The sequence below is a fragment of the Nannobrachium achirus genome (genome assembly GCF_963921795.1).
Source record: "Nannobrachium achirus genome assembly, chromosome: 23".
Taxonomy (NCBI): Eukaryota; Metazoa; Chordata; class Actinopteri; order Myctophiformes; family Myctophidae; genus Nannobrachium; species Nannobrachium achirus.
In genome coordinates, this window is record NC_137830.1 from 19071942 (window position 1) to 19090306 (window position 18365).

Here is an 18365-nt window from a genome sequence, read left to right on the forward strand (position 1 = left end):
TACTATTTTCGCTACTTTTGTTCGACACTCTTGTATGATAGATCATTCATTTATGTAAAAACATTAAATGCTGAGGTACAAGATTTCTGCCCGACAGAGAGACAATATGACAGAAAGAGAGAGAATCTCTAAACCTCAGAATCGCACATTTTCCAACAGAACGGCACAACGAGCATGCACGTGTGTGTGTGTGTGTGTGTGTGTGTGTGCGTGTGTGTGTGTGCGTGCACGCGCGTGTGAATATGGGCGTGGACCTGAGTGGAAAGCAATAAAACGTACTATTGCTGTAATGAAATCCACATGGTTGCGCGCGTGCACGCACACACACACACACACACACACACACACACACACACACACACACACACACACACACACACACACACACACACACACACACACACACACACACACACACACAGTCCTAACATAGTAAACTAACAACAAATAGAAAGAAAGCGAGTGTGGGGGGAGAGAGAGAGAGAGAGAGAAATGAAATCTGAGAGTGTAAGACTCACCCAAAGGGGTCACCAATTGTTTTTTTTTCTTCTTTTTCTTATGACTGAAACCACTCATGTTGTGCATTTGCTGTAAATTGACGCACACGCCCCAATTGCCGTGCACTAATGTGAACCAAAAAGTCAATTTTGCAGATTCACTTCACGCGAGACATAATCAGGCCATTAGCGCTGATTAGTGGGATGAGGTAACGGATATGGCCCCCGGAAGCATTTAATTATGATCAATTAAACCAGGCATGATTGATCCTCTTTTCATGGCTTTTGGTTGGGTGTGTCCACCCCTGCTTAACACATGGGCGGCCAAGGTTTATAACATTTATAGCTGTTGCTGCTGCCACCATTGACTTACTGTTTGTTTTGACGAGCCCCGCAAGCTTCGTGCGTGTGCACGTGCGTGTCCAGAGAAGATTGAGGAGGATAATCCATTTGTTTACAAACGCTCGCGAAACTCGCAGTAAAAAATCGCGGTAAAATCGCGGTAAAGTGTTGCCGTGAAAACAATCAGCTCTCTGTTTCCATGGGGCTGTTTTCATCTCATTCTCAGATAAAGCCGTTCTTATGTTTCAAAGTAGAATCTAAAGCCATGTTAAGTCCTTCCGTGATGGGAGAGCCAGAGGGGCTTCCTGCACTGACTGGGTGACGTAATGGATTCAGGTCATGCAAAGGGAAGCTGCAGTCTCAAAAAGTTAACTGTTTGTTGCCTCGTCCGTGAACGAGATAACTTCCTGTGGCAGGGGGACATCTAGTGGCCATAACTCGTCCCTGAACGAGTTTGGCGACATGAGTGTTAATGTACTGTACAATGCCTATTTCCTGTCAGTGATGCAAGAATACCCAATAGTTTTGTACTTTTTTTTAAGGCCTACAAGAAGACTCTACAAATGTCTTCTAAAGTCCTAATGGTTTTCTGACAAACGTATGTTTCTATAGCAGTGGTGCTCAAACTTTTTCATGTCAAGGACCCCCAAAATGATATGTATTTGACAGCGGACCCCCATTACTAACATGTTAAGTAATGTTAAGTTTAGCTGCACTTGAACAACCATTCCAGGCTGCCATATCCAGCCCAAGAAACCGTAGAAACCTGTGTAAAAAATGGACAAAATCTAAAAATAGCCGATCTACATGCTCACAACGCCTCGCAGCGCGAGGCGTTGTGAGCATGTAGATCTGCTATTTTCACAATATAACCGTGTTATACAAAATGTAATGCCTCTTTTCCATGAGGACTCCCATCTTTGCCATACCCTAGCTTTTCCTACTCCTACCCAGAGTCTACAGTTCTCTGTTGACGAGCAGCGAGACCCCACCTCCACCCACAGCACATGTAGCCTACTATCGTACTCACTCAGATCAGCTAACACAGGGATGCTGACAGAGCCCTCGCTAAAAACCCAAGGACAACAATCCACTCGTCCTAGACTAGTCCCTCCTGGCCCCCAAATCATGGAGTAAACTCACTCCCTAGCTTCCGCCGCGGTCTAAAGACTCCACCTCAGCCCATAGCACTTGCCTACCCTCAATGACCATACATGTCATTTAGATAGCATTTTTTATATATATTTTTGGTTTTTATGAAGTTTATCATCTGGCTGCTGTTATACAGACGCACACATTTCAAGCAGACTCGAGGCGTTGTGAGCATGTAGATCAGCTATTTTCACAATTTCATCCTCTAATATTTGACAATTTGACCAATATTTCATTTGTCGTTTTAGAGGTATTAAAAAGTCCTTAAATTGTCGATTTAGAAATGTGCAGATACCCATAGTGTGTGCCAGTGCCTACGTCATTGTAGTTCTTAGCGGCCATTTCTTGGGTAAAACACAGGTGTTTCAATTGTTTGATTGCATAGAACTAATGCTATAGTCTAATCAGAACACCTGTGTAAGGCTGTGTTTACCCAAGAAATGGCCGCTCTTAGAACTACATTTGGCACACCCTATCCACAAGTTTCCGCGGGAGTTTAGTGGAGACTATCGGGACCAAACTTCCGGGTTTAACAGCAGACATACAAGCTCACGTCGCGTCGCAGATGCAATCCGTTGTGAGCTTGTAAATCGGCGTCGGAAGCTCGGTGCAGACGTCTGCGCAATGCACTATGGGGCGTAGGAGACTCGTGGATACACTTAAACTTTATGTTGGTTTGTTTACTGTTGAGTTGCACATTAAGTAAATCATCTTGGGGACCCCCACAGGTTGAGAACCACTGTTCTACTGTACAGACATGGTTAAAATGATGTCTTGTTCATCAAAATAAAATACGTTTTATTCGTTCAAATAAGTTCCAGCATTTTATTCATTCCAATAAGTTCCCGTATTCTATGCATCCAAATAAGCTCCAGATAGCAGCTTTATCACTGCAGATTTTACTGTGCACTTGAATGGAGAAGGATGTTTGCTTTTGCTTGTGAACTTTACACTAATAGATGACATTTATCCCTCTACTCCGACCTTCCTTGATAGCTGTGCTCCAACTGGCAGACAGACCTCACCCTCCGGTCTACACCAATGTCTAGGGCTGTCACAATTATTACATAATCGTCTAATCGCGATTATTTGACATAATCGCGATTATTTTTCATAATCGTCATAATCGTTTCCATGTTGAAACATTTTCATATATATTTTTTTAATGTAAAAAATAGTGGAAATAGCCGATCTACAAGCTCACAACGCGTCGCGATGCGACGCGTTGTGAGCTTGTAGATCGGCTATTTCCGGCTATGTAGATTGGCTATTTCCGGCTATGTGATTGTCCATGAAAAAAAACACAATTAAATCCTTAATCGCAATTATTTGAGTGAAAATTAATCGTCATATAAAATGTCATAATAGTGACAGCCCTACCAATGACAATCATGATACTGCAGGCAAATCAGGTGGTCTTTAACCAGGGGTCATCAATATGTGCGTACACGGCAGGCCCGGAATTTTGTCATTTTAGGGGCAAGGACACTTGTCTTTGTAGTTGTCAATTTTTTGAGGACACAAAGGCCAAATGCCAGGGCAGGAAGGCCATCAAATGAAACAAGATTTTAGTCAATTGAAATCATTTGTTGAATTTAAGGGTTAAGGATGATAACCTAATCTGCAGTGAAATAGATAAATTATGGTATTTCCAATCTGATCCATGCTCAGCCCTGCACCAATCAAAGACACTGGATTAGTTTAAAGATGGGGACTCGGGGGAGTTCAGATTTCAGAATCTCAACAAAAAACACTGGTGTCTACATGACAAGAAAGAGACAGAGGAGGACTTGGTACAGTCAGCTGGGGCATTAAGGCCACTGTGGCCTCAGGTCATGCCATTGGTTTGAGGGGCACAAGGCCAAACTGAGGGGCAACGGCGGCCATGGCCTTCATGGCCTCCATGAAATTCCTGCCCTGGTCCGTGGCAAGACTTGGTTTTGTCTGTGGCAAATTCTAGATTTTCTTTTTCACACACAATTATAATTTTCTTATTAACAACTTGGGTGCCAAACTCGTTCAGTAACGAGTTAAGGCCACTAGGGGTCACCCTGCCAAAAGGAGTTGTCTCGTTCCTCAACGAGACAACAAGGGGTTAACTGGTACAGCTCTGCGTGCATGCTGTGACCTGTGAATGACCCTAGTCCATACGTCACCCCGTAGCTCAGAGAGAGAGAAAATGGCGCAAGCTGGTTGCATTGATTTCCATTCTAGGCTGAAACATAAAAAGGGCTTTATCTATGAATGAGGTGAAAAGAACGCCAGGGAAGCAGAGATCTGATTGTTTTCACGGCGACATTTTACCGCGATGGTCGGCCGCGGTTTGGATTTTAGTTTCGCGAGCGTTTGTAAACAAATGGATTTTCTTCCTCAATCGTCAGTGGACACTCACGTGCACACGCACAAAGCTTCCGAGGCTCTTCAAAATAAAGCGTGAGTGAATGGCGGCAGCAGCAACAGCTAGAAATGTTAGAAAGCTTGGCTTCCCATGTGTTAAGACCCAATTACTGAATGTCAAGTCTCCAAGTTGTCTTCAGAATATATAAGAAACGTATTTACTATGACGCTATGGCATATTATGAATACAACTAGTACTAGTGGTTCTCAAATGTCTTATTTGCAAGGACCCCTTAACTCTGAGAGTGTACAAATGGAACCAAATGGATCTGTTTATACCAGTGGCCACTGGTAGCCGCTGGTATAAAAAGTGCATTCAACCAAAAAGACAGCAGTGTTTAAACCCCCAGCAGGCCAGGTGTGTAAGCTTGGCTGGGACCAGCAAACTGTGGAGTGGTCGAGTGGACAAAGAGAGAGCGAGCTTACTCTCTCCCCAGACCGCCTCAACCCAGCCGTAACGAGCTGGCCATGCCCGCTTGTTATAAGCGACTTTGAAAATAGCAGATGTTCACAATGAGACGCGTTGTGAGCTTGTATGTGATATGTGAGCTTGTTATATAGGGGTTAAAGTGGTTTAACTCATTTTGCTGGGGATTCCCGGTGTGTGTGAGTGTGTGTGTGCGTGCGCGCGTGTGCGTGTGTGTGTGTGCATCTGCGTGATCATGCATCACTTCTTCTGGGCTTGTTTTTGTCGTCCTGTCTGCTTGATTCTCTCACGTCTGGCCCAGACCCGTAGAAAGAGAGAGTTCTGACACTTACGTCGACTCCCATTGTAAGCGTGGAAAGCGGACGTGACGTCACCATTTAGCGTACTGGAGTCTGGTGATATTCCTGCTGCTCTTCAGCCTCGTCCACCTCCATTGTAACCAAGGCATTTCCACTCGCTGGTAGACTAAATCACGCCTTTTCCCCCTTTTAACACATTCACGGGCCTCTCCAAGTACATTTTAAAGTCAATAAAGTAAATAGTTTAAAAGGTAATAAAGTCACATTTCTTACATTAAACATTAACAAGAGCCGATTACGTAAAATAATAATGTTGCCTACCTTGGAGAGGCCCGTGAATGCGTTAAAAGGGTGAAAAAGACGTGATTTAGTCTACTTAACAGCGAGTGAAATACAATGGAAGTGGACAGGGCTGAAGAGCTGTAGGAATGTCACCAGGCGCCAGCGACGCCACTTCGGGTCTGCGACGAGTTCAAAGCGTGACGCTACTCTCCTCCCCTGTACTACTCTGGTCTGGCCATACTGGGCATGCAGAGGGGGCGGGTGCTCCCAAAGTGGAACAGGTGCGCTGTGCGCTCCATCAGAGGTTCCACGTCTCAAAGTAGTCGCACAGCCACACAAACTGTACAGCAAGACGAAGAGGCGAGCAGACAGGAGGAGTTAGGAGATACAGCGGAGAGACAGGAAGGGAGCTGAAATATTCATCCACTCTGTCGTCACCAGTGCGACTGCAAAGATTTCCTGGGAGGCGTGAATTAAATATGGAGCGCGATGGAGAAGACGCGGTTGACGGATGGCGCGGGGGAGCGAGTGAGAGAGGGACAGAGAGTGCGGAAAGAGTCCAAACGACAAGGACAGACAGAGAGAGTGAGAGAGAGAGAGAGAGAGAGAGAGAGAGAGAGAGAGAGAGAGAGAGAGAGACTATAATCACACAGAGACTATAATCTCTCAAGACAGATTCTTCCAACTAGAGAATCTGTCAGCACCATTGCCCTAAACACTGTTGTTAGCAGGCACTCGACTACAAACACAGAAGCACCCGGGAAGAAGTGAACTAAGAAGACAGGGGAGTCGCTGTGCATATTGCACACTGAAAATAGCAAAACTACGAGCTCACAACGCGTCACAGAATATCACGTGGGCTTGTGGATCTGTTATTTTTGGCATAACAAACAAGCATAAATCAGGCTGACATGGATGCACATGTGGATTGCAATGTTTTAGACAATCTCTTTTACATGCCAAAGCAAACACACACACGCACACGTCACGCACGCACGCACGCACGCACACACACACACACACACACACACACACACACACACACACACACACACACACACACACACACACACACACACACACACACACACACACACACACACACACACACACACACACACACACACACACACACACTCTTAATGCCTACTGGGTAACAATAGGGTAACAAAGTTTGACGTCATTTACACATCCTACCACATTGCCCCCCCTCCCCCCCCCCCCCCCCTCCATTCTGAATTCTCATAGACTTTTTTCATATCGCGTCATATAAGAACTGTGTTCCAAAGATAAACAAATGATCTCAGCGGCTTTACTCATATGGATATGAAGAATCAACTGATGGTGAGAAAACGCTAATTGCGACCGACAGGTTGCAGATACTATCAAAACCTCGACCAGCTGTCCGTCAGTCAGTCAGTCAGTCAGTCAGTCTGTCACACGTCACACTTTTGCCCTGCTCATATCTCCGCAACCGTTGCCCCGATCCATGCCAAATTTTCCACACACACTCCTTGCCTGCCAAACCACAACCTCCACTCCATAAATTCTAACCCTCTAGCCCTCTTCTAGCGCCACCATGAGGCCAATTCTTGCAAAACACATTTTTGGACACTGCTCCTACAATTTTTGCCCTAAAATCACACAAATCGGTACACAGTATGTCTACACTCATCTCATCAACATGGATCTGTCGCATTTAGCGCCACCTTCAGGCCGATTCTTTTAAACACATTTTTGGACACTACCCCTACAGATTTTGCCCTAAAATCACGCACATCGCTACACAGTATGTCTACACTCATCAACATGGATCTGTCCCATATAGCGCCACCTTCAGGCCGATTTTTTCAAACACATTTTTGGACATTGCTCCTACACATTTTGGCCTAAAATCACTCTGCGACCTGATGGTCGCTTATCTCCCGATTAGGGAGTCTTACTGGTGTTACTGTCGCCGAATGAGTTACATTTTCACCAGAAACAGACTCGTATCAAATACGAGTGACTGACTATCATGAACAATACAGAGCCACCTCCCCGACAATATCGCAGAGACATTTTGTTTATTTTTGAGACGATTTTAAGATGACCCAGTGTTATTCTCCATAGAGAAATGACTGGATGAGCGAGTGACGTCATGACTTCGTTACTCTATTAGAGGCTTGATCAAACCGACATGCCCATATGTATGTGCCAGATGCCCCATATGTCATACGAGATGTCCATACATGGGCATAAAAGCGATACAGACATACAGTCAGCTCCCCTCATAACAGATCACCTGCTGCGCGCGAGCACACATACACGCACACGCACGCACGCACGCACGCACGCACGCTCGCACGCACGTAATAATACAGACAAAGACACAAACATACTCTCTCACGGACACTGTATGTGTAATTGACACTACAGTATAAGGGGCCGATGTAGTCTCTACAGCAAATTCTAAATAGATAGGCTCAAATGAATGGTTGTGTGTGTGTGTGTGTGTGTGTGTGTGTGTGTGTGTGTGTGTGTGTGTGTGTGTGTGTGTGTGTGCGCATGCACACCCAATTGTGCGCTTGTGTGTGTTAGTGTATTATTAAATACATATATTACCCTTTCTTGCAAACACGAATTGTGTCTTGACAGCTCATTTTGCATACAGTATGTATTTGTGTGTGTGTGTGTGCACATGCGCGCGTGTGTGCACGCGCACGTGTGTGCACGCGCACGTGTGTGTGGATATGACGAAATGGCAGTGAGATTTAGGTCAGGTTAGACTAAAAATAAGCACCGACTGCACTGGGTTCAAACTGAATGCAATGTGCGTTCATTTTGAACACACACACACACACACGCACGCACGCACGCACGCACGCACGCACGCACGCACGCACGCACGCACGCACGCACGCACGCACGGTTCTTGTTTATTTGCCATCAATGCATAGCTCAGTGGAGGTCTTGAAATGATGTAAGTAGGAGGTAACACAGTCATATATAGTCACTGTCGCATAGAAATCTTAAAAGTCCAACACCGTTACATAAAATGGCCTGTGTTCCAATGAATCCAATTATTATTTAGTCACAAAGTCCTGTTAATACTTTTAACCCATTATTTTTTTTATCCCGCGATTTTGTAACCCATTTTTCACCCGGTGTCAATTATCTAATATAATCCTGGGCTCTACACTCCCTCTGCCAACCTGGGGAGAGCAACGGACTGACCTCATGCTTCCTTCTATGCATGAGGAGTACAAGTTGCTTCTTTTCACCTGACAGGGGGAGTTACCCCGGTTGGATGTAGCGCGTGGAAGGAACACGTTATTCAAACCAGTTCCTTTCCCCTCCATCAGGTGCCCCGGCTGGCCAGGGGGAGGCAGTATAGAGACCAGGATTACTGCATGTTTTTTTTGTGAAGGTACCTACCCTAGGAGACACAGGGAGAACACTTAACCCATTTAGACCAGAGGACCCGATAGCAGTAGCATGACCAAATAAGGCATTCATTTACCCCCAAAAATATACCCAAAAATAATAAAAGATTGGAGTACGGGTTTTCTGCCTGACAACAACACTGTGAAAGGTGGCCAGCGGTCCGGGCTCCAATGCAGCGCGTCGCTCCCCATCTCTCTCTCCCCATTTCCTCTCTAAACTAAAAATAAAGGCGTCAAGTGGTTCCAGTGGTGGACAACATACAAGTATTCAAAAGTACAAATTACAAAGTACATTTTCAAACATGTATGCGTATGCGAGTTCATAGATCAGCTAATTTCCCCCATATTTGAAATAATCATTTTAGATTTTTGCGTTGGCTATTCAAAAATAGCACGTTCACAGCTTGTAGATCTGCTATTTTTGAAAAATCTGTGCCCGAGTGCCGCGCTGCGAGCTTGTAGATCTGCTATTTTTGAAAAATCGTGAAAAGTCTTTGAATAGTTATTTCAAATCCTTCTAAGGTTTTTTGAAAAAACAATGTTTCTATGTCAGTGGTGCTCAAACTTTTTCATTTGAAGGACCCCCAAAATTATATGTATTTGGCCACAGACCCCCATCTCAAAATATTTATAGATCCAGGGACACCCCAGAAGCAAAATGTGTTACAAACGTTCGCTCAAAAAATACATATATTCAAATATTTGCACACATTTTCACGAAAAATAGCAGATCTACAAGTTCAAGAGCTTGTATATCTGCTATTTTTCAATAGCTAAAGCATAAAATAATTCCAGGCCCCTCCACCTTGGGCCCTAGTAACTCAGTCCTACTTTTCCCCCCATTGTGACGCCCCTGGCTAGATGAAGAGCACCCCTGGCTCAAACTCATGACGGTTCTCGTAAACAACTCGAGTTATTTAATAAAGAAGTTGAGACCAAATTAAAATGTGTTGCAGCGGGGCACAAGCAGGTTGCCCCCAGACAAAATGTTGGCAAGACAAGACAAAACCCAGGCCAACACGCTCTCGTTACACCTTTTAAACCCTTTAAAACCTGGACAGCATCTGTGTCACTTTACATTTACAACCGATCAGCCGGAGAATCGGAGCAGCAGGAGCGGTTTTGCAGTCGCTGAATCGCACTGTTGTGAAGAAAAAAGAGTTGAGCCGTAAGGCAAAGCTCTCTGTCTTTCGAGCAATCTTCGTTCCCACTCTCACCTATGGTCATGAAGTGTGGGTCATGACCGAAAGTATAAGGTCTCGGGTACAAGCGGCCGAAATGAGTTTTCTCAGAAGGGTGGCTGGTATCTCCCTTAGAGATAGGGTGAGAAGTTCAATCACCCGAGAGAGACTTGGAGTAGAACCACTGCTCCTTCACTTGGAAAGGAGTCAGCTTAGGTGGTTCTGGCATCTAGTACGGATGCCCCCCGAGCGCCTTCCTAGGAAGGTCCTCGATGCACGTCCCACAGGGAGGAGACCCCGTGGCAGACCTAAGACCAGATGGAAGGATTATATCTCCAGACTGGCCTGGGAACGCCTCGGTATACTCCCAGAGGGAGTGGAGGAAGTTGCGCAGGATAAGGAAATCTGGAAGTCTCAGTTGGAACTGTTACCCCCGCGACCCGATTCCGGATAAGCGGTTGAAGATGGATGGATGGATGGATGGATGGATGGATTAATAGCCAAAGTTTTTATGGCCAAGACAGAATTCATTTGCATGTGTGACTCGCATCAAAGCAACCGCACTCGCATATCACATATTATGGAGATCCCTGATGTCATCAATATTAAGCCCAAATCTGGGAATGCCCATATATGGACATGCTGTGTCAGTCTCATGATAACCAGTGTGGTTGTCGCGACCTGAGTCACACTTGCAAATTAATTCCGCCCTTGTCCCTTTTATGCCCGTATATGGAGATCCCTGATGTCATTAATATTAAGCCCATATCTGGGAATGTCCATATATGGACTTATTGTGTCAGTCTCGTTGTTCCAACGCAACCTCGCCCTTAGGGCGTCTTACTGGTTATTTGAATACTTTGGCTATTCAAAAATAGCAGATATACAAGCTCATACAGTGTGGCACTGAGTGACGCGCTATGAGCTTAAAGTATTTATTTGTGTCAGTCTCATGATAACCAGTGTGGTTGTCGCGAGTCACACTTGCAAATTAATTCCGCCCTTGTCCCTTTTATGCCCGTTTATGGTGATCCCTGATGTCATTAATATTAAGCCCATATATGGGAATGTCCATATATGGACATATTGTGTCAGTCACTGTTGTTTCAGTGCAACCTCGCCCTTAGGGCGTCTTACTGGTTATTTGAATACTTTGGCTATTCAAAAATAGCAGATATACAAGCTCATACAGTGTGGCACTGAGTGACGCGCTATGAGCTTGTATATCTGCTATTTTGGAAAAGTTAAAGCAAACATTTTTAACTCAAATCTTTGCTTCTGGGGGTCCCTGGAACAAAATATTTTGGGATGGGGCTCCGCGACTCCGCGGCCAATACATACAATTCTGGGGGTCATTGATTTTAAAAAGTTTGAGTACTCATCTTTTCTCTAATTAGAATCTAAAATATGAACCCTTGTAAAAAAACAAAAACAAAGTTGTCCTTTAAATGTGAACACTAGGGGGTGGCAATTGCTTGTCATAGTGTTGCCCGATCCCGATCACGTGATCGGATCGGCCGCCGATATGGTCATTTTTATAAGATCGGGAAAAAAATATCGGGGGGATTTTTTTTTTTTTTTTTTTTTTTCAAAAAAATATTTTCTGGGAGTAGTGAAAGTTACAGGTAAGGTGAATGCGATATGAAACGTAAGCTTACCATAATCACAGTAATCCTTAATAATTTTCAATCATTAAAGGGCTTTTGGAGAAATGAGACACACAGAGCCCTGCAGAGGGGAGGTGATTGTGTCAGACTCTGTGTCCAGCTGGCAGCTGATGCCAATAAGTAGTAACAGGCCCCTTGTTAATGTTAATGGATCAAAGGAAGGCAATTATGTCTCTCTGCACTGTCAACTAGCTGCTACAGATGCATACTTTTCAAGCATCCTGGTTAATTGGTTCTTAACTTATTTTTTTTCAACTTTAAAAATGGCCAATGTTTAACCAGTTTTTATATAGCTTGTGTGTGACGTGTGGCTGGAGACAGTTATAGGCCTATATGTGATTATGAAGAAGTTTACTGAGGTTTTAGACATATTTTAGTTTGTTCAACACAGGATATTTAAATGTAATATTTTGTTTGTTTTCGTTTTGTAAAAAAAGTAATAGAATTATGTTCTTATTGCACTATTCTGCTCTTAATTTGATTTAGTTTGCATGGTTATTTTGTGGTACACTACTCATAAGCTTTGTTTTTAATTTGTTGATTCACTGTGACGTTCCCGCTACTCCAGCGACAGTTCAGATATCGTCGTTGTCGGGTGAAAATCTTGTATGTCCAAAACCGTTCGCTTTGCATTTAACATTTTAAAAATGATTTTAAAACCCATTTAGTGCTCCAGAAATGAACGGGTTGAAATGTACAGCGTGCCTCCCGCAGGCTCCCATAAGCGGCCAGTCTCTTATTTTGAAGGCTAGAAGTCGATTGCGTAAACACTTCCGGTTTGACGTCATGACGTCATTCACCGGAAGCGATCGTCATCAACATGCGGTTGTGTAATGGCGGATCGTTGCTTTTCAACATGTGTTTTATTAGCGAGAATCTAATGCCATCCTTGGCTTTTAAAGTGTTGTTTGGAGAAAATGGACATTAAAGATGCTATGGGATGGCATGTTATGGCATGTTATGGGATTACTATTTTGTGCACGTGGATCCGTGATGATGATGAATCGGCGAGGCCGATCGTGCCAGGACCTTCCGCCAGGCTACAGGGTAGGAGAACCGGCGTTACTCCATATACAGTACTTTTCGCGAGTATACTCGGGATCGGCACTCTAAATACTCGAGTATTTTTCACGAGTATTCTCCGGATCGGCTACAAATGAGTTAACTATTGAAAACAGCCGATCTACAAGCACACAGGTGTGCTTGTAGATCTGCTGTTTTCACTACTTTTGTGCGACGGCCTTGTATGATTTGCGAAATAACTTACAAATTTGGAGATACCCGACAACGACGATATACTAGTGTTGTTGCTGCTCTTATACCACCATTATTACTGGGGTTGGTGGGGGCCAGACAGTAGCCCCCCGCAGGCCGCAAATGGCCCGCGGGCCGCCTATTGGGGAACCCTGTCGTGGGCGTATATAGGTGTTGGTACTGTAAGTGTCATACAACCATAAACGCATGGCATGACACTGCACATTTCACTGTGTGTGCGCGCGTGTGTGTGTGTGTGTGTGTGTGTGTGTGTGTGTGTGTGTGTGTGTGTGTGTGTGTGTGTGTGTGTGTGCGCGCGCTTGAGAAGCTGCAAATGCAGAGTCAGAGCCTTGTGGGAGCCCAGCATGACAGGCAGACACCGGGGGAGAAGGAAAAAAAAACAAATACACAGCCAGAGAACTGCAAACAGGGCGCAGCTAATTAGCGAGACAGTGAGGGGAGACCAATCGTGTTTTTAACTCCATTAAGCTCCAGAGCTTCTTCCCAAAACAAACCAGACAGCTGCCGGAACCGAGCAGCCCCTTACACACCATTCTGGTGGGCTGTGTGTATCCTAGGGATGGGACGATATGAAAATGTCATATCACGATTATTGTGACAAAAGAAATCACGATTCACGATATTATCATGATAATCAAAATCAATTATCCCGGGGCGGAACATTTGCCAAAAAATAGCCGATCTACAAGCTCACAACGCGTCACAACGTGACGCGTTGTGAGCTTGTAGATCGGCTATTTTTTGGCAAAGGCATCTGATAGAGAGTGAAAAAAGATCAAGTAAGTATATTACCTTTGACCAATTATAGAGGGTTTAAGTGGTACCGGATATGCAGCTCGGCAAATAAAAGGTGAATTGATACAAGTGCATGACGGAGGACGATATCACAATAAATTAAATCTCGATACGAAAATACAATTATCGTGTGTGAGTGTTTTTTTATCACGATAAACGATAATATCGCGTATCGTCCCATCCCTAGTGTATCCCCTCTGAAACCCTCTGAGTTCTCTCTTATCTCTCGCCCTCAGAAACCTCGTATCTCCAAGTTTCAAATGTGTACGTTTTCTTTCGTATAAGTAAAGCCCTGCTTCATCACACATGACTGTCGTACAAAACTAGTGAAAACAGGCGATCTACAAGCACACAACGCCTCGCATCTATTCTCACTATTTTAAATCGTTTTAAAAGTAATGACAAAAGAGGGAAGGTTTTGGACATACAAGGTTTCCACCCGACAACAAGGTTATGTTCTTGCTTTTTCACTGTTTTAGTCAAAACCAGAACCTCTCTCTCTCTCTCGCTGTTAAAGGTTTGCCCTTCTTATGAGCTGTAATGATGGTTTTAGGATATTGTTTTGTGTTTCATTTCCAACATGAAGGACTCTGTAAATCAGATAGCTGGATGGATTCCCTTGAGGTCGGGAACCAAAACATAAACAGAACCCTGTTCCAAATGGGAGGGGAGGAGGACCATTTCTCCCGTTACACCCCCCTGACCCGCAGGGGTGTCGCACCAAATTCTGGGCCCTGGGTACAAGGATTCACTGCAAGTCTTTGAATATTTCAAATCCTTCTAGGGTTTTTTGAAAAACCTATGTTTCTATGTCAGTGGTGCTCAAACCATCTCAAAATATTTAGTTCCAGGGACCCCCCAGAAGCAAAATTTGAGTTACAAATGTTCGCTTAAGAAAATACGTTCAAAGATTTGCAAACATTTTCACGACTTTTCAAAAACAGCAGATATACAAGCTTGCAGCGCGGCACCGCGCTGTGAGCTTGTATATCTGCAATAGCTAAAGTATAAAATAATGAAGCCCCCTCCACCTTGGGCCCTAGTAACTCAGTCCCACTTTTCCCCCCTTGTGACGCCCCTGCTGACCCGTAGCGCCCCAGATGGAGAAGATAAATACGCACACACGCACGCAAGCACACACACACACACACACACACACACACACACACACACACACACACACACACACACACACACACACACACACACACACAGAAACAGAGCAAAATGACAGTCATGCTACTCAAAAAGAGCAGACATCGAGTTGAAACGAGGACACTTCTCAGAGACAGACACACACTGAAGACTGTCAGACACACAGGGCCGGGTCAGAAAGCCATGGTGTGCGTGCGTGCGTGCAGGGGCGTCACACCAAGTTCTGGGCCCTGGGTACAAGGATTCACTGCGGGCCCCCCATGAATGTTAACTATTGAAAAATAGCAGATATACAAGCTCACAGCGCTGCGAGCTTGCATATCTGCTATCTTTGAAAAATTGTGAAAATGTGTGCAAGAAACCTATGTCAAGGACCCCCAAGATGATATGTATTTGGCCACGGACCCCGATCTCAAAATATTTAGTTCCAGGGACCCCCAGAAGCAAAATTTGAGTTCAAAATGTTCGCTTTAAAAACAAGAATTGACACAGTCAATATATAAGCTGGTCAGATGAAAAAAAAATGTTTTTTGAAAAAAAAAAAAAATGTTTTTTGAAAAAAAAAAGTTTTGGAAAAAAATGTTTTTTGGAAAAAAAAAGGTTTTGAAAAAACTCGGGCGTGCTCAAACAACAGTAATAACTGCGTATTACCTTACTGTACTTTACTGTACTGTATACTGTACCTCACTGTACTGTACTGTACATATTCTGTGTTCTATATCTATGAAGTCTGTGTTCTAGATCTATGAATTTTGTCACTCCCCCCCCCCCCGTGTATGTGTGTGTGTGTGTGTGTGTGTGTGTGTGTGTGTGTGTGTGTGTGTGTGTGTGTGTGTGTGTGTGTGTGTGTGTGTGTGTGTGTGTGACTTTTACTTATAACTGAGTACATCTACAGTGCAGTATTGATACTTTTAAGATACTTTTAAAAAAACAAGTGTAAAACATTTGAGTACTTTTTCCAACAGCTACTTTCCCCCATAGCCTGGAGGACTCCTGCTAAGTTTACAGTTGCCATATAGCCTATTACTCTATAAATCTATCTGTGATGTCTGATTTTACTAAAACTAGCATGCTTATTAGGCAGTAGTGGGAAAAGTACTCGCATTCTTTACTTAAGTATCATACAAGTGGAAGACTTGTATTCAAAATTTACTTGAGTACAAGTATAAAAAGTATTTGTATTGAAATGTACCAAAAGCAGAAAGTACGCATTATGCAGAACTTAATGTAACCAAGGTGTTCAAATAAGTGTATTGATTGTAGGCATTTTCCAAAATCTTGTGGTATTTCACTGCTACATATCGTTCTAAATATATGCTTTCTTGTCATTTAGTACAATGAATGTGTTACCGTGTCTCTAGAAATGTGCTCATTATTTGTGAAGATACTAACTGTAATTCTCAAAGACTCGCATTGGTTCATTCAGCACATCGTTTTTGCTCTGTTTCATTTGATATTAAAATGCAACTCGAATTAATCTACTGTGTGGACACTGATCAGATGACAGGAAGAAGCAGCTCATCAATGAATGTACTTTGTGTTGCTTTTGTAAATTGTGTAGGGTACGATATTTTCATGACTTCACACCAAAGCCCATATCATGGTCATAGAGTTAAATCATTGACAACTTGCATACTCGTTCAGTTCATATGTTAATGCAGATGGTATGCAGATGGTGTGACACATCACCTACTACAGCCTACAACGATGCCCAGGGCAACACTGCATATTGTCTATAAATGGCTCACAGTTTAAATAACGTACGGTTTATTTGGACAATCATCTGTAACAGATGAAGTATAATTAAATACGACGTGATTAACGTTTGTTTGACATCCTCATCACAATTACATTGGATGCATCGCGTTGATTAAAGTGAATGGCTGCTATAGTTTTGCTAGTTTTCATCACCTAATCACCTTCCTTTCATAACCTAATCTCTACGTTTAGAATTGAAAGAAGAAAAATAATGTTAATGTTAGTATGAAGCTAATTATAAAGCTTAAATGGATGATGATGTCAACAATGACTTGTGAAAATCAAAGAATGATAGCCGATCTACAAGCAATCATACAAACATTTTGTACTTTGATGCCAATACTTTTGTACTTTTACTCAAGTATAGACCTCTCTTTTCTTCTGTTTCATTTATCACAAGCAGGCTGGCCACAGGCACCGCCTCAGTGTGAAGGAATGGTGCTCCCTGCTGGACAAAATATGTCATTACAGCAGTACAGATCTGGAGGGCCTGGCCAATGGATCATGAGCTCGGTGACCATGTGACATGGACAGCCAATCGGCAAATAGGTCCCCTAGGTCCCCTGAATGTCTCAGGACAATGTAATCTGTTTAAAGAGCTGGTCCTGCTGACCAGCTAAAAATACATATATTCAAAGATTTTCACACATTTTCACAACTTTTCAAAAATAGCAGATCTACAAGCTCGCAGCGCGGCACTCGGTGCCGCGCTGTGAGCTTGTATATCTGCTATTTTTCAATAGATAAAGTTACTAGGGCCCCCTCCACCTTGGGCCCTAGTAACTCGAAGTCCCACTTTCCTACCCCTTGTGACGCCCCTGCGTGCATGCGTGCATGCATGCGTTCATGCGTGCCTGAGGCCTCCAGAGATGGTGTGGAATGGAAGAGGAGCCTCCCCTCCACAGGGGATAGGGGACAACTATACTCGGATTTGCTACTCAAGTTAAAGTAGCAAATGATGTACAAATACTCCGTTTATACTCAAGATTGTTCAAACTTCTGTTTAAACCTTTTGAATAATAGAAGATCCACAAGCTCAGATTCGTATTAATAATACAAATCCACAAAGCAACTATGGTAGCTACTGTAGAGCTGTCAAATAATAGACGGTATGCGCATGATATCATCTTCATACCTGGCCTTGACAGCCCATACATCCAAACAGAAAAGTCCTATCTGATAAATATTAAACGTACGTTAAACGATGTTAAACTCACTTTGCCACTCGATTTATGCATTACTTTATGCATGTGCACGCATACCCTCTACAGTAGCGGAGTAAAAAATACAATATTTGTATTATGTATAATAAAGTATTGGAAATTGTTAACACAAATGGTTAACAAGTAAAAGAAAAACCTCAACTTGAGTACAGTAGGCTACTTCAGTGCTTCTCAACCTTTTCAGGCCCTGACCCCCCAAAATAACCATATTTGAACTGGGGACCCCCCCACTCTGATAAGCAGTTGGAATGTATAGGATCTGAGGCCTTACATTTAGTTTAGTTTAGATTACTTTTGGTGCAGTAATGTTCGCCCCCTTTCTTGCGTCTCCTTTTTTTGTGTGGTATTAAACAGTCTTAAAAGTCTGTAAATTGTCACTTCATTGTCATCTGGGGACCCCCTCCCGCCAAATCATGTGGGGGTCTGGACCCACAGGTTGAGAACCCCTGGGCTACTTGACTGAATGTACTTTCTGGAGGTCTCCAACCCA

General features: G+C 43.5%; 1 protein-coding gene across 1 annotated transcript in view; it reads right to left on the minus strand.

Moving 5' to 3' along the window:
• plekha5 (pleckstrin homology domain containing, family A member 5) overlaps positions 1-18365 on the minus strand; it is a gene marked incomplete at its 5' end in the record, with an annotated part of 320140 nt that overhangs the window by 186852 nt on the left and 114923 nt on the right. The gene's annotated exons all lie outside the window — the stretch shown is intronic.